Source organism: Pristiophorus japonicus, chromosome 16 (genome assembly GCF_044704955.1).
Source record: "Pristiophorus japonicus isolate sPriJap1 chromosome 16, sPriJap1.hap1, whole genome shotgun sequence".
NCBI classification, from domain to species: domain Eukaryota; kingdom Metazoa; phylum Chordata; class Chondrichthyes; family Pristiophoridae; genus Pristiophorus; species Pristiophorus japonicus.
The window spans coordinates 52,219,068-52,244,854 of NC_091992.1; the positions used below are offsets into that span (position 1 = coordinate 52,219,068).

Genomic DNA, 25,787 nt, shown 5'->3' on the forward strand with positions numbered 1-25,787 from the left:
TCGTCTATTTTCCAGCCATTGTTTCCTCTGCCTTCCAAATTCACTTTCTAATGTTCTGCTTTCCAATTCTAGCTTTGCTTCTCTCCCTTCTGAATCTACTCTCAGGTTCCCATCCCCCTTCCAAGCTAGTTTAAACGCTCCCCAACAGCACTAGCAACCCCCACCCCCCTGCCCCCCGCAACGAGGATATTGGTCTCAATTCTGTTGAGGTATAACTCGCTTGGCTTGTACAGGTCCCAACTCCCCTAGAAATGGTCTGAATGCCTCAGGAATCTAAAGCCTTCCCTCCTGCACCATCTCTCCAACCATGCTTTCATCTGCTCTATCTTCCTATTTCTGTGCTCACTAGCACGTGACACCTGGAGTAACCCAGAGATTTCTACCTTTTGCTTTTTAATCTCTCTCCTAGCTCCCTAAAATCTGCCTGCAGGACTTCATTCCTCTTTCTACCTATGTTATCGGTGCCAATATGGACCACGACCTCTGGCTGTTCACCCTCCCCCCTCAGAATGTTCTGCAGCCGCTCAGTGACACCCTTGACCCTGGCACCAGGGAGGCAACATATCATCCTGGAATCACGACTGCGGCCACAGAAACGCCTATCTGCTCCCCTAACTATTGAATCCCCTACCACTATAGCTCTTCCACTCTTCTTCCTCTCCTCCCCCACCCCCCTGTGCCACTGAGCCACCTGTGGTGCCGTGGACTTGGCTCTGGCTGCACTCCCCAGAGGAACCATCGCCCTCACCAGTACTCAGAACAGAATACTGGTTGGAGAGTGAGATGCACTCAGGGGATTCATGCACTACCTCCCTAGTCCTCCTCTTCTGTCTGGCACCCACCCATTCCCTCTCTGCCTCACACTCTTTAGCTGCGAGGAGACCACCTCCTGAAACATGTTATCCACGAAGTTCTCAGCCTCGCGGATGCACTGCAGGGACTCCAACACGGATCACGAGCCACCATAGCTGGCAACACTTCCCGCACACATGGTCGTCCAGGCCACGAGAATTGTCCAGGACTTCCCACATGGCACAGGATGTGCATTCCACGGGATTGAGCTGCCCTGCAATCCTCTATTTAATAGACTAAGAACTAACTTAACAAAAATAAACTTAAAACTTTAAAAAAATCACCAGCTACTCACCAATCAGCTCCTTCCCTTGTGCCAACATCACTTTTTTTTTACTCTGATATCACTCTTTTGAATTTTGCTTCTCTGGTCCCGCTACCACTCCCACACAGGTCCGCCTCCTCCTCTGCCGTGCTCCTTTATCCCCGCTCCGTCCTCTTTCTGGTCCCGCTGTTGCTCCCACACAGGTCTGCCTCCTCTCCTCAGGTTACGTCTGGTTAATCTCCCTTCAATGAGTCTGCGCAATAAAATCAGTTTACTCACTAATGAGCGATGATAGGTATCAGTTATGGCCTTCCTTCTCATTTCCTTCCAGTACATTCATAACACAAATTTCTCTTTGTTTCTTTCACAACCCTGTTCTTACCAGATTACCTCCCTACAGGCTGCCTGATTGCTGTACTATATACCTACTATATTTCTTAATCTCTTCTCATGGATGGTTAATGAAGTTATGTATGTACTGCTCCAGGCCTAACCTTGCATAGCCATTGCAGAATGAGTACTAATATGTGGAAAAGCTTACTATACTTATTCTACCTGGTACACCTATACTTGCATCATCCCTCTCTGCACTTCCCTTGAACTCTGATTGTCTCTGGTTTTGGCCTCTCATTCTCTGTCCCACCTTTCCCAGCTGTGCCTCCAGTCGCCTAGGTCCCAAGCTCTGGAATTTCCTTAGTGAACCTTCCATCTACCTCTTCTATTAGACTTTTTTTTTAAACCAACCTCTCTGACGCTGCTTTTGGCTACCCTGCTAATCGTTCCTTTCTTGTCTCAGCATCCGTTATTTTCATAAATCTCTGTGAAGTGCTTTATTGGCTAATTTTTCTACATTAAATGCCATATAAATGCAAGTTGTTGTAATGAACATTTTAGCCCATAAGAACATTAAAAATAGGACCAGGAGTAGGCCATTTGGCCCCTCGAGCCTGTTCCGCCATTCGATAAGATCATGGCTGATCTGATCTTGGCCTCAACTCCACTTCCCTGCCCGCTCCCCATAACCCTTGACTCCATTATCGTTCAAAAATCTATTCATCTCTACCTTCAATATATTCAATAACCCATCCTCTATAGCTCTCTGTGGTAGAGAATTCCAAAGATTTCACGACTCTCAGAAGAAGATCCTCCTCATTTCTGTTTTAGATGGGTGAGCCCTTATTCTGAAACTATGCCCCCTCGATCTAGATTCCCCTACAAGGGGAAACATCCTCTCTGCAGCTGCCCTGTATGTTTCAATAATATCACCTCTCATTCTTCTAAACTCCAATGAGCATGGCCCAACCTGCTCAACCTTTCTTCATAAGATAACACCTTCATCTCAGGAATCAACCTCGTGAACGTTCTCTGAACTGCTTCCAATGCAAGTATATCCCTCCTTAAATAAGGAGAGCAAAACGGTACACAGCATATAGAAATATAGAAAATAGGTGCAGGAGTAGGCCATTTGGCCCTTCGAGCCTGCACCACCATTCAATAAGATCATGGCTGATCATTCACCTCAGTACCCCTTTCCTGCTTTCTCTCCATACCCCTTGATCCCTTTAGCCGTAAGGGCCATATCTAACTCCCTCTTGAATATATCCAATGAACTGGCATCAACAACTCTCTGCGGCAGGGAATTCCACAGGTTAACAACTCTCTGAGTGAAGAAGTTTCTCCTCATCTCAGTGCTAAATGGCTTACCCCTTATCCTTAGACTATGACCCCTGGTTCTGGACTTCCCCAACATCGGGAACATTCTACCTGCATCTAACCTGTCCAGTCCCGTCAGAATTTTATATGTTTCTATGAGATCCCCTCTCATCCTTCTAAACTCCAGTGAGTACAGGCCCAGTCGATCCAGTCTCTCCTCATATGTTAGTCCTGCCATCCCGGGAATCAGTCTGGTGAACCTTCGCTGCATTCCCTCAATAGCAAGAACGTCCTTCCTCAGATTAGGAGACCAAAATTGAACACAATATTCCAGGTGAGGCCTCACTAAGGCCCTGTACAACTGTAGTAAGATGTCCCTGCTCCTATACTCAAATCCCCTAGCTATGAAGGCCAACATACCATTTGCCTTCTTCACCGCCTGCTGTACCTGCATGCCAACTTTCAATGACTGATGTACCATGACACCCAGGTCTCGTTGCACCTCCCCTTTTCCTAATCTGCCGCCATTCAGATAATATTCTGCCTTCGTGTTTTTGCCACCAAAGTGGATAACTTCACATTTATCCACATTATACTGCATCTGCCATGCATTTGACTACTCATTTAGCCTGTCCAAGTTACCCTGCAGCCTTTTAGCGTCCTCCTCACAGCTCACACCACCACGCTGCTTAGTGTCATCTGCAAACTTGGAGATATTACACTCAATTCCTTCATCTAAATCATTAATGTATATTATAAATAGCTGGGGTCCCAGCACTGAGCCCTGCGGCACCCCAGTAGACACTGCCTGCCATTCTGGAAAGGACCTGTTTATCCAGACTCTCTGCTTCCTGTCTGCCAACCAGTTCTCTATCCACGTCAGTACATTACCCCCAATACCATGTGCTTTGATTTTGCACAATCTCTTGTATGAGACCTTGTCAAAAGCCTTTTGAAAGTCCAAATACACCACATCCACTGGTTCTCCCTTGTTCACTCTACCAGTTACATCCTCAAAAAATTCTAGAAGATTTATCAAGCAGGATTTCCCTTTCATAAATCCATGCTGACTTGGACCGATCCCGTCACTGCTTTCCAAATGTGCTGCTATTTCATCTTTAATAATTGATTCCAACATTTTCCCCACTACTGATGTCAGGCTAACCGATCTATAATTACCCATTTATCTCTCTCTCCTTTCTTAAAAATGGTGTTACATTAGCTACCATCCAGTCCATAGGAACTGATCCAGAGTCGATAGACTGTTGGAAAATGATCACCAATGCATCTACTATTTCTAGGGCTACTTCCTTAAGTACTCTGGGAAGCAGACTATCAGGCCCCGGGGATTTATCGGCCTTCAATCCCATCAATTTCCCTAACACAATTTCCCGCCTAATAAGGATATCCTTCAGTTCCTCCTTCCTACTAGACCCTCGGTCCCCTACTATTTCCGGAAGCTTATTCGTGTTTTCCTTCGTGAAGACAGAACCAAAGTATTTGTTTAACTGGTCCACCATTTCTTTGTTCCCCATTATAAAATCACCTGAATCTGACTGCAAGGGACCTACATTTGTTTTCACTAATCTTTTTCTCTTTACATATCTATCGAAGCTTTTGCAGTCAGTTTTTATGTAGCCAGCAAGCTTCCTCTCAAACTCTATTTTCCCCCTCCAATTAAACCCTTTGTCCTCCTCTGCTGTATTACAAAATTCTCCCAGTCCTCAGGTTTGCTGCTTTTTCTGGCCAATTTATATGCCTCTTCCTTGGATTTAACACTATCCTTAATTTCCCTTGTTAGCCACGGTTGAGCCACCTTCCCAGTTTTAGTTTTACTCCAGGCAGGGATGTAAAATTGTTGAAGTTCATCCATGTAATCTTTAAATGTTTGTCATTGCCTATCAATTGTCAACCCTTTAAGTATCACTCGCCAGTCTATTCTAGCCAATTCACGTCTCATACTATCTAAGTTACCTTTCCTTAAGTTCAGGACCCCTAGTCTCTGAATTAACTGTGTCACTCTCCATCTTAATAAAGAATTCTACCATATTTTGGTCACTCTTCCCCAAGGGGCCTCGCACAACAAGAATGTTTCTTAATCCTTTATCATTACACGTCACCCAGTCTAGGATGGCCAGCCCTCTAGTTGGTTCCTTGACATACTGGTCTAGGAAACCATCCATAATACACTCCAGGAAATCCTCCTCCACTGCATTGCTACCAGTTTGGTTAGCCCAATCAATATGTAGATTAAAGTCGCCCATGATAACTGCTGTAACTTTATTGCACACATCCCTAATTTCTTGTTTGATGCTGTCCCCAACCTCACTACTACTTTTTGGTGGTCTGTACACAACTCCTACAAGCATTTTCTGCCCTTTGATATTCCGTAGCTCCACCATACCGATTCTACATCATCCAAGCTAATATCCTTCCTTACTATTGCATTAATTTTCTCTTTAACCAGCAACGACACTCCACCTCCTTTTCCTTTCTGCCTGTCCTTCCTAAATGTTGAATACCCCTGTATGTTGAGTTCCCAGCCTTGGTCACCCTGGAGCCATGTCTCCGTGATGCCAATTACATCATATACATTAACTGCTATCTGTGCAGTTAATTTGTCTGCCTTACTCCGAATACTCCTCGCATTGAGGCACAGAGCCTTCAGGCTTGTCTTATTAACACCCTATGCCCGTTTAGAATTTTGCTATAATGTGGCCCTTTTGCTTTTTGCCTTGGGTTTCTCCACCCTCCACTTTTCCTTTTCTTCTTTCTATCTTTTGCTTCTGCCCCCTTTCTACTTCCCTCTGTCTCCCTGCATAGGTTCCCATCCCCCTCTCAGACAGCACTAGTACACACTCCGCCTAGGACATTGGTTCCGGTCCTGCCCAGGTGCAGGCCGTCCAGTTTGTACTGGTCCCATCTCCCCCAGAACCAGTTCCAATGTCCCAGGAATTTGAATCCCTCCATTCTGCACCACTCCTCAAGCCACATATTCATCTGAGCTATCCTGCGATTCCTACTCTGACTAGCACTCCAGGTGTGGCATCACCAATACCCTGTACAGTTGTAGCAGGACTTCCCTACATTTATACTCCATCCCCCTTGCAATAAAGGCCAACATTCCATTTGCCTTCTTAATTACTTGCTGTACCTGCATGCTAACTTTTTGTGTTTCATTTACAACGACCCCCAGATCCCTCTGTACTGCAGAATTCTCTAATCTCCCATCTCCCCCCATTTAAATAATGTATTTTTTATTTTTCCTACCAAAGTAGATACTCTCTCATTTTTCCACATTATACGCCATCTGCCAAATTTTTGCGCACTCACTTAGCCTATCCATATCCCTTTGCTGATTCTTTGCTTTCCCACCTATCTTTGTATCATATGCAAATATGACTACATTACACTCGGTTCTTTCATCCAAGTCATTATTCTAGATTGTAAATAGTTGAGGCCCCAACACTGATCCCTGTGGCACCCCACTAGTTACAGTTTGCCAACCTGAAAATGACTCATTTATCCCAATTCTCTGTTTTCTGTTAGTTAGCCAATCCTCTATCCATACAAATATATTTCCCCCAACCCTGAGAGCTCTTATCTTGTGCAGTAACCTTTTATGTGGCACTTTATTGAATGCCTTCTGGAAATCCAAATACACATCCACTGGTTCCCCTTTATCCATCCTGTTCATTACATCCTCAAAGAACTCCATCAAATTTGTCAAACATGATTGCTTTTTCATCATCATCATAGGCAGTCCCTCGAAATCGAGGAAAACTTGCTTCCACTCTAAAAATGAGTTCTTAGGTGACTGAACAGTCCAATACAGGAATTACAGTCTCTGTCACAGGTGGGACAGAGTGGTTGGGGGAGAGGGTGGGTGCAGACTCTGGTTTGCCGCATGCTCCTTCTGCCTCCTGTGCTTGTTTTCTGCCTGCTCTCGGCGACGAGACTTGAAGTGCTCAGTGCCCTCCTGGATGCTTTTCCTCCACTTAGGGTGGTCATTGGCCAGGGACTCCCAGGTGTCGGTGGGGATGTTGCATTTTATCAAGGAGGCTTTGAGGGTGTCCTTGAAACATTTCCTCTGCCTACCTTGGGCTCGCTTGCCGTGTAGGAGTTCTGAGTAGAACGCTTGCTTTGGGAGTCTTCTATCAGGAATGCGAACAATGTGATCCACCCAACGGAGCTAGTCAAGTGTGGTCAGTATTTTGATGCTGGGGATGTTGGCCCGATCGAGGATGCTATTGTTGGTGCGTCTGTCCTCCCAGGAGATTTGCCGGATCTTGTGGAGACATCGTTGGTGGTATTTCTCCAGCGATTTGAGGTGTCTACCGTATATGGTCCATGTCTCTGAGCCATACAGGAGGGTGGGTATCACTACAGCCCTGTAGACCATGAGCTTGGTGCCAATTTTGAGGGCCTGATCTTCGAACACTCTTTTCCTCAGGCGGCCGAAGGCTGCGCTGGCGCACTGGAAGCCGTGTTGAACCTCATCGTCGATGCCCTTGCTGATAATATGCTCCCGATGTATGGAAAGTGGTCCACGTTGTCCAGGGCCACGCTGTGGATCTTCATGAATGGGGGGGGCAGTGCTGTGTGGCGGGGTCAGGTTGGTGGAGGACCTTTGTCTTACGGATGTTTAGTGTAAAGCCTATGCTTTCGTATGCCTCAGTGAAGATGTTGACTATGACTTGGAGTTCAGTCTCTGAATGTACACAGACGCAAGCGTCGTCCGCGTACTGTAGCTCGACGACAGAGGTTGGGATGGTCTGGACCGGAGTCAAGCACGGCTGCATCATCGCGCCAACCCTCTTCTCGATCTTCCTCACTGCAATGCTCCACCTCACACTCAACAAGCTGCCGGTGGAGTGGAACTAAACTACAGAACCAGTGGGAACCTGTTCAACCTTCATCGGCTCCAGACCAGATCCCTTTCATAAAACCATGCTGACTCTGCTTGACTGTATTATGATTTTCTAAATGTCCTACTACTACTTCCTTAATAATGGACTCCAGCATTTTCCCAATGACAGATGTTAGGCTAACTGTTCTATAGACTCCTACTTTCTGTCTCCATCCTTTCTTAAATAGGGGCGTTACCTTTGCGGTTTTCCAATCCGCTGGGACCTCTCCAGAATCCAGCGAATTTTTGTAGATTACAACCAATGCAGCCACTATCTCTGCAGCCACTTATTTAAGACCCTAGGATGCAAGCCATCAGGTCCAGGGGACTTGTCCACCATTAGTCCCATTAATTTGCCTAGCACTTTTTCTCTCATGACAGTGATTGTTTTAAGTTCCACCCTCCAAAAAGCCCCGTTATTATCAATTATTGGGATGCTTTTAGTGTCTTTAGTAATGACATTGGCTCAGAAGATCAAGATGTAGAATCAGTTTGGGTGGAGATAAGAAATAATAAGGGGAAGAAGTCACTGGTGGGCATAATCTATAGGCCCCCTCTCAGCTACACTGTTGGATGGAGTATAAATCAAGAAATAATGGAGGCTTGTAAAAAAGGAATGGCAATAATCATGCGCGATTTAATATTCATATTGATTGGACAAAGCAAATTTACCAAGGTAGCCTTGAGGAAGAGTTCATAAGAATGTATCCGAGATAGTTTCCTTGAACAGTACGTTGCGGAACCAACCAGGGAGCAGACTATCTTGGATCTGGTACTGTGTAATGAGACAGGATTAATAAATGATCTCCTAGTAAAGGATCCTCTAGGAAAGAGTGATCATAGCATGGTTGAATTTCAAATTCAGTTGGAGGCTGAGAAAGTTGGATCTCAAACCAGTATCCTAAGCTTAAATAAAGGAGACTACAAAGGTATGAAGGCAGAGTTGGCTAAAGTGTACAGGGAAAATAGATTAAAGTGTAAGATGGTTGATGAGCAGTGACGGACATTTAACAAAAATATATTTCAATGAGAAAACTTTAAGAGAAGGGATAATCATCCATGGCTAACTAAGGAAATAAAGGATGGTATCAAATTGAAAACAATGGCATACAAAGTGACCAAGATTAGTGGGAGGACAAAGGATTGGGAAACTTTTAAAAACCAGCAAATAACAACTAAAAATTAATAAAGAGAGGGAAGATAGATTATGAAAGTAAACTAGCAAGAAATATAAAAACAGATCATACAAGTTTCTGCAGGTATATAAAAAGGAAGAGAGTGGGTAAAGTAAATGTTGGTACCTTAGAGGATGAGACTGGGGTATTAATAATGGGGAACAGGGAAATGGCTGAGACTTTGAACAAATATTTTGTATCGGTCTTCATGGTAGAAGACACTAAAAATATCCCAATAATGGATAATCAAGGGGCTAGAGGGCGAGAGGAACTTAATACAATCACTGTCACTAAAGAAGAAGTACTCGGTAAAATAATGGGACTAAAGATGTACAAGTCCCCTGGACCTGATGGCTTGCATCCTAGGGTCTTAAAAGAAATGGCTGCAGAGATAGTGGATGCATTGGTTGTAATCTACCAAAATTCCATGGATTCTGGGGAGGTCCCAGCGGATTGGAAAACTGCAAATATAACATCCCTATTTAAAAAAGGAGGAAGACAGAAACCAGGAAACTATAGATCAGTTAGCCTAACATCTGTTGTTGGGAAAATGTTGGAGTCCATTATTAAGGAAACAGTAGCAGGACATTTGGAAAAGCATAATTCAGTCAAGCAAGCAGAGTCAGCATGGTTTTATGAAAGGGGAATCATGTTTGACAAATTTGCTGGAGTTCTTTGAGGATATAATGAACAAGGTGGATAAAGGGGAACCAGTGGATGTGGTGTATTTGGATTTCCAGAAGGCATTCGATAAGGTGCCACATAAATGGTTACCACACAAATAAAAGTTCACGGAGTTGGTGGTAATATATTAACATGGCTAACTAACAGAAAACAGAGAGTCAGGATAAATGGGTCATTTTCCAGTTGGCAAACAGTAACTAGTGGGGTGCTGCAGGGATCGGTGCTGGAGCCTCAACTATTTACAATCTATATTAATGATTTGGATGAAGGGACCGAGTGTAATGTAACCAAGTTTGCTGATGATATAAAGATAGGTGGGAAAGCAAGTTGTGAGGAGGACACAAAAAATCTGCAAAGGGATATAGATAGGCTAAATGAGTGGCAAAAATTTGGCAGATGAAGTATAATGTGGGAAAGTGTGAGGTTATCCATTTTAACAGAAAAAAATAAAAAAGCAAGTTATTATTTAAACGGAGAAAAAGTACAAAATGATGCAGTACAGAGGAACCTGGGGGTCCTTGTGCATGAAACACAAAACGTTAGTATGCAGGTACAGCAAGTAATCAGGAAGGCCTTTATTGTAAGAGAATTGGAGTATAAAAGCAGAGAAGTACTGCTACAACTGTACAGGGTATTGGCGAGGCCACACCTAGAGTACTGCGTACAGTTTTTTAAGGAGAAATATACTTGCATTGGAAGCAGTTCAGAGAAGGTTCACTAGGTTGATTCCGGAGATGAGGGGGTTGACTTATGAAGAAAGGTTGAGCAGGTTGGGCCTATACTCATTGGAGTTTAGAAGAATGAGAGGTGATCTTATTGAAACATACAAGATAATTAGGGGGCTGGACAAGGTAGATGCAGAGGATGTTTCCACTCATGGGGGAATCTAGAACTAGGGGGCACAGTTTCAGTATAAGGGGTCGCCCATTTAAAATTGAGATAAGGAGGAATTTCTGCTATCAGAGTTATGAAATATCTCCTTAAATCTGTGGAATTCTCTGCCCCAGAGAGCTGTGGAGGCTGGGTCATTGAATATATTTAAGACGGAGTTAGACAGATTTTTGAGTGATAAGGGAGTAAAGGGTTATGGTGAGCGGGCACGGAAGTGGAGTTGAGCCCATCAGATCAACCATGATTGTTTTGAATGGCGGAGCAGGCTCAAGGGTCCAAATGGTCTACTCCTACTTCTTATGTTCATATGTTCCACCGTGAAGACCGATACAAAATATTTGTTCAAAGTCTCTGCCATTTCCCTGTTTCCCATTATTAATTCCCCAGTCTCATCCTCTAAGGGACTAACATTTATTTTAGTTACTCGCTTCCTTTTGAATATACTTGTAGAAGCTTTTACTATCTGTTTTAATATTTCTTGCTAGTTTACTCTCAGAAACTATCTTCTTTCTCTTTATTTTTTTTTATTCATCCTTTGCTGGTTTCTAAGAATTTATCAATCCGCTGGCCTTCCACTATTCTTCGCAACATTGTATGCTGTTGTTTTCAATTTGATAGCATCCTTTACTTCCTTAGTTCACCATGGATGGTTCATCCTTCTCTTAAGGCTTTCTTCCTCATTGGAATATATCTTTGCTGAGAGTTATGAAATATCTCCTTAAATGGTTGCCACTGCTTATCTACCGCCTTACCCTTTAATCTATTTTCCCAGTCCACTTTAACCAACCCTGCCTTCATACCTTTGTAATTGCCATTATTTAAGTTCAGGACACTGGTTTGAGACCTAACTTTCTCACCCTCAAACTGAATTTGAAATTCCACCATGCTCTTCCCAAGCGGATCCTTTACTATGAGATCATTAATTATAGCAGTCTCATTATAAATTAGCAGATCTAAAATAATCTGCTCCCTGGTTGGTTCCGCAACGTATTGTTCTAAGAAACCATCCCGAATACACTCTATGAACTAATACAAAAGCAAAATACTGCAGATGCTGGAATAAAACTAGAAAATGCTGTTCTGACGAAGGGTCATCGACCTGAAACATTAACTCTGCTTCCTCTCCACAGATGCTGCCTGACCTTCTGAGATTTTCAGCATTTTCTGCTTTTATTACACTCTATGAACTTTTCCTGAAGGTTACCTCTGCCAATATCTTTGTCAGTAGCCAGTTATGATCCCTGGCTTATGCTATCTTTTTACCTAGATATTGAGCAGGAGCAGATGTGCTCTGGATCGTAGGAGATGTGAGGTCCACTTACAGGAATGACCTGTGATGCTGATCCCAAGAGAATGTCTAACAGTAATGCTTAACTATTGGCAATGTTTTTCAAGACTACGACATCCTGTCTCGTTACCATGAATAATCTACATTTTCTTAAAAACAGCATAAAGGGAATGTTTGCAGTACCTGCAGAAAAGCAGAGTGAAATGTTTAATATTCAGAACTTTCAGCCTCAAGACCAAGACATTTAGAGAACGCATGGATGAATTACAACAATTGTACATTCCTGTCTGGCGTAAAAATAAAAAAGGGAAGGTGGCTCAACCGTGGCTATCTAGGGAAATCAGGGATAGTATTAAAGCCAAGGAAGTGGCATACAAATTGGCCAGAAATAGCAGCGAACCTGGGGACTGGGAGAAATTTAGAACTCAGCAGAGGAGGACAAAGGGTTTGATTAGGGCAGGGAAAATGGAGTACGAGAAGAAGCTTGCAGGGAACATTAAGGCGGATTGCAAAAGTTTCTATAGGTATGTAAAGAGAAAGAGGTTAGTAAAGACAAACGTAGGTCCCCTGCAGTCAGAATCAGGGGAAGTCATAACGGGGAACAAAGAAATGGCAGACCAATTGAACAAGTACTTTGGTTCAGTATTCACTAAGGAGGACACAAACAACCTTCCGGATATAAAAGTGGTCAGAGGGTCTATTAAGGAGGAGGAACTGAGGGAAATCTTTATTAGTCGGGAAATTGTGTTGGGGAAATTGATGGGATTGAAGGCCGATAAATCCCCAGAGCCTGATGGACTGCATCCCAGAGTACTTAAGGAGGTGGCCTTGGAAATAGCGGATGCATTGACAGTCATTTTCCAACATTCCATTGACTCTGGATCAGTTCCTATCGAGTGGAGGGTAGCCAATGTAACCCCACTTTTTAAAAAAGGAGGGAGAGAGAAAGCAGGGAATTATAGACCGGTCAGCCTGACCTCAGTAGTGGGTAAAATGATGGAATCAATTATTAATGATGTCATAGCAGCGCATTTGGAAAATGGTGACATGATAGGTCCAAGTCAGCATGGATTTGTGAAAGGGAGATCATGCTTGACAAATCTTCTGGAATTTTTTGAGGATGTTTCCAATAAAGTGGACAAAGGAGTACCAGTTGATGTGGTATATTTGGACTTTCAGAAGGCTTTCGACAAGGTCCCACACAGGAGATTAATGTGCAAAGTTAAAGCACATGGGATTGGGGGTAGTGTGCTGACGTGGATTGAGAACTGGTTGTCAGACAGGAAGCAAACAGTAGGAGTAAATGGGTACTTTTCGGAATGGCAGCCAGTGACTAGTGGGGTACCGCAGGGTTCTGTGCTGGGGCCCCAGCTGTTTACATTGTACATTAATGATTTAGACGAGGGGATTAAATGTAGTATCTCCAAATTTGCGGATGACACTAAGTTGGGTGGCAGTGTGAGCTGCGAGGAGGATGCTATGAGGCTACAGAGTGACTTGGATAGGTTAGGTGAGTGGGCAAATGCGTGGCAGATGAAGTATAATGTGGATAAATGTGAGGTTATCCACTTTGGTGGTAAAAACAGAGAGACAGACTATTATCTGAATGGTGACAGATTAGGAAAAGGGAAGGTGCAACGAGACCTGGGTGTCATGGTACATCAGTCATTGAAGGTTGGCATGCAGGTACAGCAGGCGGTTAAGAAAGCAAATGGCATGTTGGCCTTCATAGCGAGAGGATTTGAGTACAGGGGCAGGGAGGTGTTGCTACAGTTGTACAGGGCCTTGGTGAGGCCACACCTGGAGTATTGTGTACAGTTTTGGTCTCCTAACTTGAGGAAGGACATACTTGCTATTGAGGGAGTGCAGCGAAGATTCACCAGACTGATTCCCGGGATGGTGGGACTGACCTATCAAGAAAGACTGGATCAACTGGGCTTGTATTCACTGGAGTTCAGAAGAGTGAGAGGGGACCTCATAGAAACGTTTAAAATTCTGACGGGTTTGGACAGGTTGGATGCAGGAAGAATGTTCCCAATGTTGGGGAAGTCCAGAACCAGGGGTCACAGTCTAAGGATAAGGGGTAAGCCATTTAGGACCGAGATAAGGAGAAACTTCTTCACCCAGAGAGTGGTGAACCTGTGGAATTCTCTACCACAGGAAGTAGTTGAGGCCAATTCACTAAATATATTCAAAAGGGAGTTAGATGAAGTCCTTACTACTCGGGGGATCAAGGGGTATGGCGTGAAAGCAGGAAGTGGGTACTGAAGTTTCATGTTCAGCCATGAACTCGTTGAATGGCGGTGCAGGCTAGAAGGGCTGAATGGCCTGCTCCTGCACCTATTTTCTATGTTTCTATGTTTTCTATGTCCTCGACCTGAAGCATTAACTCGTTTCTCGCTCCACAGATGCTGCCTGATCTGCTGAATGTTAGCAACATTTTGTTTTTATTTCAGATTTCCAGCATCCGCAACATTTTGCTTTTGTTTCAGCCTCATGAAAGGGATATATAGACAAACATTATAGAAAGTAATGCTGAGACACAAATAAATTAGCATATTTTCTATTCAGCAGCGAATTAAGACTGTTGGACGCTACATTTTGCAACAGAAAGGCTGCCATTTTTACTCCTGGGCACCATGCTGCTGCACAACCTAAACAGAGACCTTTTCTGGTCTTTTTTCCAATCAAGCACTGGGTCGTAAGTGCCTGAGCTTGTTGCCGCGCACGGCACCCTGGGGGTTGTAGTTCGCAGCCGACTGGCCGGGGCTGGCCGCCGAAAGGCCGCGACGCCCCCGAAGGACTACAAGGCCCGGCGTGCAGCGGGAGCCGTGCGCATGCGCTCCGTCTTCGCACTGGCTGAAGGGAACAATAGGGGACGGCGAGGCGGCCGTCAGTTTTGTTGGCGGAGCTGTCGTGTACGTGATTCTGTGGACGAAAATTTGTTTTTTTAATTCAATTTGCTTTTAGACAAAGCACGAAATTTTAACCCCGAGTTGAGGTAAATGATAACCGTTCAATGACCCTGTGACCGATAATTCGAACTGCGTTACCCCCCCCCCCCGCCCGCGCAAATTTCTTTCCTTTCCAGAATTTTCCATCGGCGGCGGCTGCTGGGAAATTTTCCGACTGTGTGTGTACGCGTCGCCACTTTTCCTGTGAGTCTACTTGTGTGCCCTTTTCTTTACCACACATTACCAGCTCCGATACCGGCGTCGTGTCTCTTTCTCTCCATTGCATGTGCGTGCGGTGCGATATTTAATCGATTGAAGTGAAGCGTTTTTGAACGGACGGCGTTGCCCGAGCGTGTTTGTATTTACCCTCCCGGCGCGCAGAGTCGGCGGCTCTCCGCAGTGCTGCTCGCGGCGGGCGGAGCGATACGCCGCCGCCCCTCACCACTATATACTCGCACAACATCATTTAGTACCGCGGGTTAAAATGGGGATTTGAGGAGGAGGAGGAGGAAGAGAGGGGGGGAGGGAAGTGTTGCACGCAGGGCGGGGGCTTGGCGGTTTAGGATTATGTTTTTAAGTAGGTTAAATACCGGTTTACTTTGTTGGTTTGGCGGCGGGATACACGTGTCACTAGCTCATAACTGTTAAGCTCGTTATTTAATTGAAAAATCTCTGCGTTTTAATGTTGTTTCGATGGCGGTTGTGCTGCTAAAGGGGCTTGGCAGTCAGGCTGGTGAAATATGCGTTACTCCGAGCCGATGGTGGTGGTGGTTTAAGTGTAAACCTAACTTTGCTGGGCGCTGTCGTAATTGACGGCCACTTGGTTTGTCCAATGGACATCCCAGCAGCTGGGACGCAGCTCCGGGATAGCCAATCGCCGCGCGGGAGGCGGGACTTAATTGAGAAGTTAGGTTGAGGGAAAAAAGGATCCTGCAAAAGGGAGAAGAAAGTCGATGGCTAATGGAAAAAAAAATGGAAGCATGAATCGTGGTGCTGTAAACATTTTTTGGTCCCTTGTTGCACAGAAACTTAATACATTTGAAAGTAGATTATAAACGAGTGACACATACAGTACCAAATTTATATTTGAATCCTTCAGGTGGCAGTGTTCTTGGTACATGACATTGGAGAGTGCAGTGAATATTTAAATGTTACAGTAAAGCTGAAATGTGTGAAATGCTGTGTTTATAAGACAATATGACACTAATCAAGTACAGTAAATACTACATTAATAACATTTTGCAGAATCTGGACTTCCAGCTTATTTATAAATGACCTAATTAATATGAATCAGTTTATCGTCTTAATCCTTTTATGTAGATGATCTGTGTGCAACAAAATGCCCAAGCACTTGACCAAAATTAGGAGTTAAGCTTGGTTTTGTGCTAACTATAAAACCAGCCAAATCCTCTTTAGACATTAAATTTTTAGAAAATGCAGTGTTTAAGAATGCCAAGGCAGTTTTGTTGATACGGATTCTTTTCCCTCAATCTGGTTCAGCGAATTCACTGAGTCGAACACCGTAGCCGCTTATAACAAAGCAGTCTTTATTAATTGTTTCACCGGCCGGGACTTATCAGAACGAAGGAATGCTCTCCCTTTAGAGTGCACCCACTCCCTACGGACAAGTCCTGTTACAATGTAGGGGCGCAACGATTATACATTTTCAGTACATGATACAATTTGAGTGACATTCAGTTCAGCCTATCCCCTTATGATCCCTCCTTCCCTTTGTCCACTCATGAGCCGACATCTGGCCCTCCTGGCCCAATTAGGTATGGGCTGTAGTTATGTGTAGCAGCAATTGTTTTACACAAAGAGCCTTTCTCACCCTTTTTATTGTTTCAAGTTTACTGTTGTGACTTAGCAAGACCATGAGCCAGTCTGTTATTTGTGCCAATGTTGTAACATTTGCAGTCTGACATTCTTAAAGCTATTCTTCCATGAATCCTTTGTTCAATTTCACTGTCTCTATACATTTTCCCACATTCTCAACTTCAATGTCCCTATACATTTTCCCACATTCTCATTTCCCCCCATGATAATCTTTAGGATTACAAAAAGGTGTTTACATGGAGCTCTCGCTTCAGTCTCCCCTCCCATGTGCCGCACCTGTCGTACACCAATGCTACTATACAGACTGTGGCACACAGACACAGTTTCATCTTATTACTCGGGAACAAAATGTTTCTTGTAGTGTCTCTATGGACAAGGATAAATAGTCCGAATATTTTGCTGATTCAAAGAGTTCGGTTTTCTTGCCTCTCTTCTCAGGTCACCGTCGGTATAGCTGGTTGTCTATCACTACGGGTAGGAGTTCAAACTGTTCTCCTCGGGACCCACTCGGTTAGTCAGGATGCTCCTAGGAAGGACCTTATTCAGCTATGGAGAAGAGGAAGTCTGGAACAGAAACAGGAGTTAGAATAACCAGTAAAATAGGTTCGTTAGAGGGTGGTGAGCTTGCAGTGGTGCAGGTGAACCCAGGCACTTCTCCCCTCAACCTTAGCTGCAGTGGGGGTAGTAAGTAACACCTGAAAAGGCCCCTCCCATCGTGGCTCTAATCCCTTCCGAATCCATTTCTTAATCAGGACATACTTCCCTGGTGCCACGAGGGACGATTCGGGTAAAACTGGGAGGTCGAGGTGAGCATCTCGAACCTGGTTGTGGGCTATTCGCAGAGCCTGAGTCAGAGAAAGAACATAGGTGGTCATTTCCTCAGTCATGTGGTGGAATTGGACAGTGGAGGGGACATTCTGATTCCAGGGGGTCCTAAGGGGCCTACCATAAATGACCTCAGCGGGGGTCAGTCTAGCCTTACCGGTGGGAGTAGTTCGGATCTGGAATAGGGCTATAGGAAGGAGTTTGAGCCAATTGAGTCCGGTTGATGCTACCAGTTTTGCAAGCTTGGTTTTAAGAGTTTGATTAGCACGTTCAACTAGTCCCGCAGCTTGGGGTCGGTAGGCACAATGCAGCTGCTGGTTAATGTGCATCTGGGAACAGAATTCTTTGTTAACTTGGCCAATAAAGTGAGGGCCATTATCGGAACTCAGTCGAGCTGGGATACCATATCTAGGAACAATTTCCCTCATTAACACCTTAACAGTTTGAGCCTTATTGTCCAGGGTAGGGTAGGCTTCAATCCATTTGCTAAACACATCTACTATTACTAACACATATTTGTAACACTGAACTCTTTGCAACTCAATGTAGTCCAACTGCAAGGTCTCAAAGGGACCTTCGGGTAGGGGCGTCTTACCCCAATCACAGGGGACTCCCTTCCCTGGATTATGCTGTTGGCAAACCAGGCAGCGACTACTGATGTTCTGGGCCAGCGCCTGGAGTCTAGGGTGCCACCAAGTGGCCAAAAGTGTGTCACTTGTTGTCCTTGCTCCACAATGAGTAGCAAAATGCATACATTCAATAACCCATAGGGCCAACTCGTCAGACATGCAAGTCTGTTCCGCGGGAGTGGTCCAGAGTTTAGAAACATTGTCATAAGTACATCCATAATCTTTCCACAACAGTTTATCTTTTTCAGGAGCGTGCTCCTGTGCTTTAATGACATCTTGGATGGTTGGCATTGGTTTTTCCGAGGCTAACTTATCCGTTGCAGGATTTTTAGTTTGACTCATCATTCTGGGCACTACCATTTGTTGTCCACGAGAGGCCTGTTTGGCCTCTTTGTCAGCACAGTGGTTCCCTATATCAACCGGGGATTTTCCAGTGGTGTGGGCGGTACATTTAACAATGGCAATGCACTTGGGGAGCATGAGGGCTTGCAACAAGTCAGATACTAGTTGCCTATGGGATATCTCATTCACATGTGAGGTTAGGAATCCCCTATTTTTCCACAATTGTCCGAAATCATGGGCTACCCCAAAGGCACACCTAGAGTCGGTATAGATATTGACCTTGAGGTCTTTAGCCAAGATACAGGCTCGGGTGAGGGCGAATAGTTCAGCTTGTTGGGCGGAATAGGCGGTTTCAAAGGCGGCAGATTTCAAGACCTGATTCTCCTGGTTTACTATGGCGTATCCCGAAATTCGTCCGCCTTCTGGGTCAATGGAAGAGCTTCCGTCAACATACATAATACAGTCGGGGTCCTCCATTGGTACATCAACTAAATCTTCCCTAACCGAGGTGGCCTCTTGAATTAAAGATAAACAGTCATGACTGGGTTCTTCCTCATCTTGGGGTGGCTCGGTAAGAAAACAGGCCAGATTAATGGCAGTACAGTGCCGAAAGGTCAGCTTAGGGTTATTTAGTAGGTAGATCTCATATCTGCTTTGCCTGGCCATGGTAAGGTGTTGAGTCTGCAGTTGACCCAGGAGGGCAGCTACGGAGTGAGAGGTGCATGCAACAATATCCTGCTGGAGGATAAGGTTGGCGGCGGATTGAAGGCTATTGTAGATGGCGGTTAATATTTGAGTACATACAGGGTGCCCCAAGGCAACGGGGTCTATTTTGGAAGAGTAGTAGGCAACAGGCCTATGCTTATCCCTGTGTTTCTGAGTTAAGACAGCGGTAGCACAGTCTTTCAGGATCGTACAATACAGTTGAAAGGGCCAGTCATAGAGGGGCCGGCCCAAAGCCGGAGCTTGCAGCAGGGCTGTTTTTAGTTCCATAAAGGCTTGGACGTCTGCTGTTTTTATTTTAAAGCTGCTTTGCTTGTTTGTATACGGTGTGAGATGCTTAGTCATCAGGGCAACATTAGGGATCCAGGATCGACAGTAATTGATCATCCCCAACCACTGTCGCATTTGTTTAGCCGTGCTAGGGACTGGAAACTGGCAAATCGGTTCGACTCGGCTAGCCTCCAAGGCTCGGTGGGTGCCTGATAAAATGATCCCAAGGAACTTGACTCGAGACGGGCCAATTTTGACCTTTGATGGGGAAACTATGTATCCCAGGTAGGACAAGTAATTCAGTAACTGATTAGCATTCTCCTGATTACTTGGTTCATCTGCGCTGGCTACCAGTAAATCGTCCACATACTGAATCAAAGTGGATCCCTTAGTCAGTGTGAGGGACTGTAACTGTCTCTGCAGGCACCTTGAGAATAAGGTCGGGGAGTGGATGAACCCTTGGGGAAATCTAGTCCAGGTATATTGCTGTCCCTGGTAAGTGAAGGCGAATAGGTACTGACTCGCCTGGGCTAGCGGCAAAGCAAAGAAGGCGTGTTGGAGGTCTATTATTGCGAAGATCTTGGCGTTTGCTGGGATTAATGACAGTATCTGTGCTGGGTTGGGAACCAGAGCATGCAGGGGCTGGACAATAGCATTGATAGTTCGAAGGTCTTGGACTAAGCAGTATTCGTTTGGCTTGCCTGGCTTAGGGACTGCCAGTATAGGGGTATTACACGGGGACTGGCATTGGACCAAAATCCCCTGTTCCACTAGTCCCTTGATCAATCGGTGGATACTTGGTATTGCCTGTGGTTTCAGTGGGTACTGTCGGATAGAGGGCCAGTCCACGTTGCCCTGCACTGGGATCTCAATCGGATCAATGGGAGTATAACCCACTTGGGAAGGGTCCTCTGCCCATACATGAGGATCGACATAGTCAGGTATGTTAGAGCCAGTATGATGCTGCAGAGTCGTTAGGACCTTCTTGGGGTCCGTATGGAATTGGACTGTTCGGCCATGTTTTACAATCTGCAAATCCGGGCTGGTAGGGTCAGCCTCGTCTATAGCTTGGCGCACCATAATTCCTAAATCTTTAGCGTGGTGGGGAGGTAATACTTCATGAGTAACATGTGGTGCCACCGTCGGGGGCTGTCTCCACAGATTCTTATCCATTTCCACAAAATCTGCCTTCCCTTCTGGTCCAGTCACTCTGGCCCTTAAGAGAATTTCCTTCTCTTCCCCTTCGTGATCCTGATAAAGGTTCTGGAGATCCTGATTCTTGCCGCTGGGATCGTATGCTAGGGTCACATGATAAGGTGCCTGCGGCAGGTCCAAAGACCATCATTGAGGGGTCCTAGAGGTATAATACTGTCGCTTAAGGGTTCCCTGTTTTACAATAATCCCATCATCTCTGCACTCCAAATGCAACTGGAATTTGCAGAGGAGGTCTCTAGCCATCAAGTTACAGTCCAGATTGGTTGTGATAACAAATTGATGTTCCACCGATTCTTGCTGGTAACCTACTTTAACCGGTTCTGACACCGGGAATGTAGAGACTTGTCCCAGGAACCCTGACAGTCCCTGTTTCTCAGTGGAGGCGGGGAGTTTAAGCTTCGACTGTACAGAAGACATAGAGGCTCCCGTATCTATCAAGAAGGGTTGCCACTCATTCCGAATTTTTAACGATATCATCGGTTCGTCATCCGGGGAGGTCCCCTGTACAATCAAGCTACGTGGTCAATACAAATAATCGGGGGACGGTTGGCCAAAGGGATTGTTCTGGGAGAAGTTAGTATAAGATCCCCGTCCTCTCCCCCTTTGCCCCCGTCCTCTTCCTCCTCTTCCTCTTTCGTGCCGATCGAAGGGGCACTCTCCCTTCCAATGTCCTTCTTGCCCACAATTGAAGCATTGCCCTCTCCTTCCCCAGCCCTGACCGCTTCCTCTTCCTGATCGGGGAAGACCATGTGATGGTCCATAGTTTGTGGGGCCGTTGGGGTGTTGGGCATACCCATATCCCCGGTTATCTACCCAACCCCTTACACAGTACTGTGGTTCCATTTGATATTCTCTCGGGTCGGGTGTCGGTATTTCCCCTTGAGGAGGCTCTCCCTTTCTAGTCACGTATTCAGTCTTGACCCGGGTTGGGGGCGCACCTCCCCCCTCTCCTTTCTTTTCCTGCCAATATTTCACCGCCCTTTCCATCTGGGCTTTACTGTTATCTACCCAATTCATATTATTGGTCCGGATAGCGTGAGCAATCGAATAGGGCAGGCACTGAAGTAGGATAGCGCAGAATTGAGGTGAATCCTCTCCCGCCCTGAAGGCATTATCTCCCGATTGACCTCCGTATATTTCAATGAATCTTTCCATGAATTTGTCGGCAGTTTCGTCTCGTTTGGGTTTAGTTTCTAATACTGCGGCCATACTGATGGACTTCTGAAGGGTCGTGCCGAGAGCGGTAAAAACAGCGTTTAGGCGGTCCTGGGCATTGTTAGGGTGTGCAGCCAGCAATGCGTCATGGGTTGCCCGTCTTAGGTGAGTTAGAAATCGGGCATGCTCAGTTGGGCTCAGGGTCTGCTGTACCAGGGCCCACAGATCCCTTGACTGCATTATAAACTGCGACGATAGTTCGAAGATGATCTATAAACTTGACAGGTTCTCTCTTTCGATCTGGCATGGTGGCCAGAATGGTCATAATTTCGTTCGGTTTCCAAGGCACATAGACATCTATGGTGGGGTGGTCTGCAGCTTGTGCATCAGGGTTTGGCATTGGTCGGACTGGGAATGGGGGCGTCAACCTCGAAAGATGTTTCTGGGTCGGAGGGTGGCTCGGAGCCGTCTGACTGCGCAGCACCTCCGCATCCCGATCGGCGGGAGGGTTTGTTTTGCCTTTCACGACTGGTATTCAGACTAGCGGATTCACGGGACTGCCTGTGCTTTCGAGATGTAGATCTGCCCTTCCGGGTGTGAGATCGAGTCCTCTCGGCTACATGGCTCATGAACTGGGGATCTGAGTCGCTATCAGAGGATGAAGGGTCCGTCTGGGCTTGTCGGTTCGTTGGTGTGGGGTTATCTTTATCTTTACCTCCTAAGGTGGACGGTAAGGTGGAGGTGGACGGGAAGAGGACTATGGTAAGGGGCCAGGGGCTGCGGGAGGCGCCGTTGGGCGCCGAGACAGTGACCATTCATCAATTTCCTCGTCAGCCTCGGTCAACGCAAGGCCAACCATTTGACTACGTAGTCGGTCAATACCTTTCTCAGAGGTCCCAGTGGAACTCTTAGTACGTTTCTCGTGCGCGCACTCTTTCTTTAAGACGTCTACGGTTTTAATATGTCCTCCTTCTGTCAATGAAAGTCCTAATTTAGTGGCGTTTTCCTGCCAACTCGACAGAATTGATGCATCTTTTAGCTTTTGACAGTAATGCCTCCATGCGGCTATTAGATCCCTATCCCCTTTCCCTCGTCCCCTCTTCCAAATTAATCCCTGCGCTCGTTTTGCTACCTCCACGCTTTTGGTGCCCCCTAGTGGCCATTGATCATCTAGTAATTTGTTCAAAGTTCCAGATAACAGTCTGAATTGTCCAGCTTTTTCAGGGAATTCCTCACATAACTTTTGTAATGGACTACCGGTATTCGTAGTTCTATCTAAATGATTACCCATCCTCGCGTCGCCCCGCGTAGGATGTCCTAATTAATCCCGATTCCTCGCGTCGCCCCGCGTTGGATCAGGGTCCTAATTAGTCCCGATTGTCCCCGCGTTGCCCCGCGGTTGTTTAAGTTATCTTAGCCAGAGCCTAGGCGGACCAAGTGATATACAAGATCGACACCGTACCTGGAATAAGTACAATTTTAAATTTACACAGTCCCGCGTCGCCCCGCGGCTTAATTTACCTAACTCCCTAACCTCCGCGTCGCCGCGCGATTATCTCTCCGAGTCGCCATGCGGGTTTCCTGTTCGCGTCGCCGCGCGATTGTCTATCCCTCCGCGTCGCTGCGCGGTAAGCCTTACTTAATTTGTTCTAGGTTCCAGATTTACCTATTCTAAGCCCTACTTAATCCTTCCGCGTCGCCGCGCGATTTCCCTATCCTAAGTTTAGAAGGTATTCGCCAGATTGTCCTAGATCTCGTTCAGACGCTACCTGAGAACCAGCGAGTGGCCAAACTTTCCTCAGACTTTTGAAACCGAAGAAAACTGGAGCGGTATTTAAATTATACTCACTCCAGTGACCACTTTCCTCCCGTCTCGTCCAAGGCTAGTCTGGCTCTTAATTCGCAAGTTTTCGGCAGTCGCCTGTTGAGATCCCACTTCTGACACCAAATGTTGATACGGATTCTTTTCCCTCAATCTGGTTCAGTGAATTCACTGAGTCGAACACCGTAGCCGCTTATAACAAAGCAGTCTTTATTAATTGTTTCACCGGCTGGGACTTATCAGAACGAAGGAATGCTCTCCCTTTAGAGTGCACCCACTCCCTACGGACAAGTCCTGTTACAATGTAGGGGCGCAACGGTTATACATTTTCAGTACATGATACAATTTGAGTGACATTCAGTTCAGCCTATCCCCTTATGATCCCTCCTTCCCTTTGTCCACTCATGAGCCGACATCTGGCCCTCCTGGCCCAATTAGGTATGGGCTGTAGTTGTGTGTAGCAGCAATTGTTTCACACAAAGAGCCTTTCTCACCCTTTTTATTGTTTCAAGTTTACTGTTGTGACTTAGCAAGACCATGAGCCAGTCTGTTATTTGTGCCAATGTTGTAACATTTGCAGTCTGACATTCTTAAAGCTATTCTTCCATGAATCCTTTGTTCAATTTCACTGTCACTATACATTTTCCCACATTCTCAACTTCAATGTCCCTATACATTTTCCCACATTCTCATTTTTTGATTGGAATTATACAGCACTCTGCAAACAAACCAGTTAAACCAGTCTTGGGTGTCCTGGATCTCAGGACTTTAGTGTGTTTGATACATTTAAGAGTTCCATCTTCACTTTTATGTGCCCAAAACCTTTACATCAATGTGCAAGTGATCGTATATTTGCCGCATTTGTTTAGTCTGCGATTACAAACTCTTGGCAATGCTGTAGTGCTGCTTTTTTATTTGAGAGCTGATTAACTCATTTTTAATGTGAAGGATGTAAAGCTGTAACTCTCTTTAGTTTCTTTCCACTGAGAGATCCTCTCTGTAGCTAGAGGGAATGTAGGTACAGGTGTAAGCCATTTAATGAGATCATGTCTGATATAAGAACATAAGAAATAGGAGCAGGAGTAGGCCATACGGCCCCTTGAGCCTGCTCCGCCACAAAATATGATCGTGGCTGATCCGATCATGGACGCTGGTCCACTTCCCTGCCCGCTCCCCATAACCCCTTATTCCCTAATCGGTTAAGAAACTGTCTATCCCTGTCTTAAATTTTTTCAATGACCCAGCTTCCACAACTCTCAGGCAGTGAATTCCACAGATTTACAACCCTCTGAGAAGAAATTACTCCTCATCTCAGTTTTAAATGGGCGACCCCTTATTCTAAGATTATGCCTCCTAGTTCTAGTCTCCCTTATCAGTTGAAACATCCTCTCTGCATCCACCTTGTCAAGCTCCTTCATAATCTTATACGTTTCAATAAGATCACCTCTCATTCTTCTGAATTCCAATGAGTAGAGGCTAACCTACTCAACCTTTCCTCATAAGTCAACCCTCTCATCTCCGGAATCTGATCTGTGACCTAACTCCATATACCTGCCGTTGCCTCATTTCCCATAATACCTCTAATTTTATGCTTCCATCTACACTGCTTACAGTGCTGATCTCCAGTCGTCTTGGTTAATCCTTGCCACTGTACCAAGACCTAGTTCTGTCATGCCCGTGTAGTAGCTGGTGTGCAATGACCACCACATGTTAAAAAAAAATCCACGCACAGGCATCTTCCACCCTTCAAGATTTAGTTCGGGACCTGGAATTTTAGGTTCTTCATTGAAAGACCTGTGAACTTTTTGACATGGAAGCAAGTCATCCTCGATTCGAGGGACTGCGTATGATGATGATTACAGTGCCACCTGTCTTTGTGTCATCGGCAAACTTGGATATGTGGCTCTCTATCCCACCATCTAGGTCATTAATAAATATGGTGTATAGTTGATGCCCCAACATGGATCGCTGTGGGACAACACTAGTCATATCCTGCCAATTAGAGTACCTGCCCATTATCCCTACTCTTGTCTACTGCCATTCAGCCAATTTCCTAACCAGGTCAATAATTTGCTTTCAATTCCATGAGCTTCAACTTTCGCTTACAGTTTCTTATGAGGGACTTTATTGAATTCTTTCTAGAAGTCCATATAAATAACATTAGGGGTTAGGCTTGGTTGTCTAAAATTATTTGTCCAGAAAGAGAGAAACTGAAACCAGTGCTTACACTATACTGTAGTTTATAGAGAACCGCCTCTTTAAAAACATTTTTACAGTTGAAACCTAACTGATGGTTCTG

The 25,787-nt window shown here is 45.4% G+C and overlaps 1 protein-coding gene across 7 annotated transcripts in view; it reads left to right on the top strand.

Moving 5' to 3' along the window:
* Positions 1–14,568: 14,568 nt before the first annotated feature.
* LOC139226496 (general transcription factor II-I-like) overlaps positions 14,569–25,787 on the top strand; it is a 208,328-nt gene continuing 197,109 nt past the window's right edge. For 6 of the 7 annotated variants that reach the window (XM_070857315.1, XM_070857313.1, XM_070857316.1 and 3 more), the window contains exon 1: positions 14,569–14,718. The gene's annotated coding sequence lies outside the window, so the exon portion shown is untranslated. Of the gene's footprint in view, positions 14,719–14,793; positions 14,876–25,787 lie in introns of those variants that run through there. The other variant, XM_070857314.1, reaches the window with a different exon arrangement.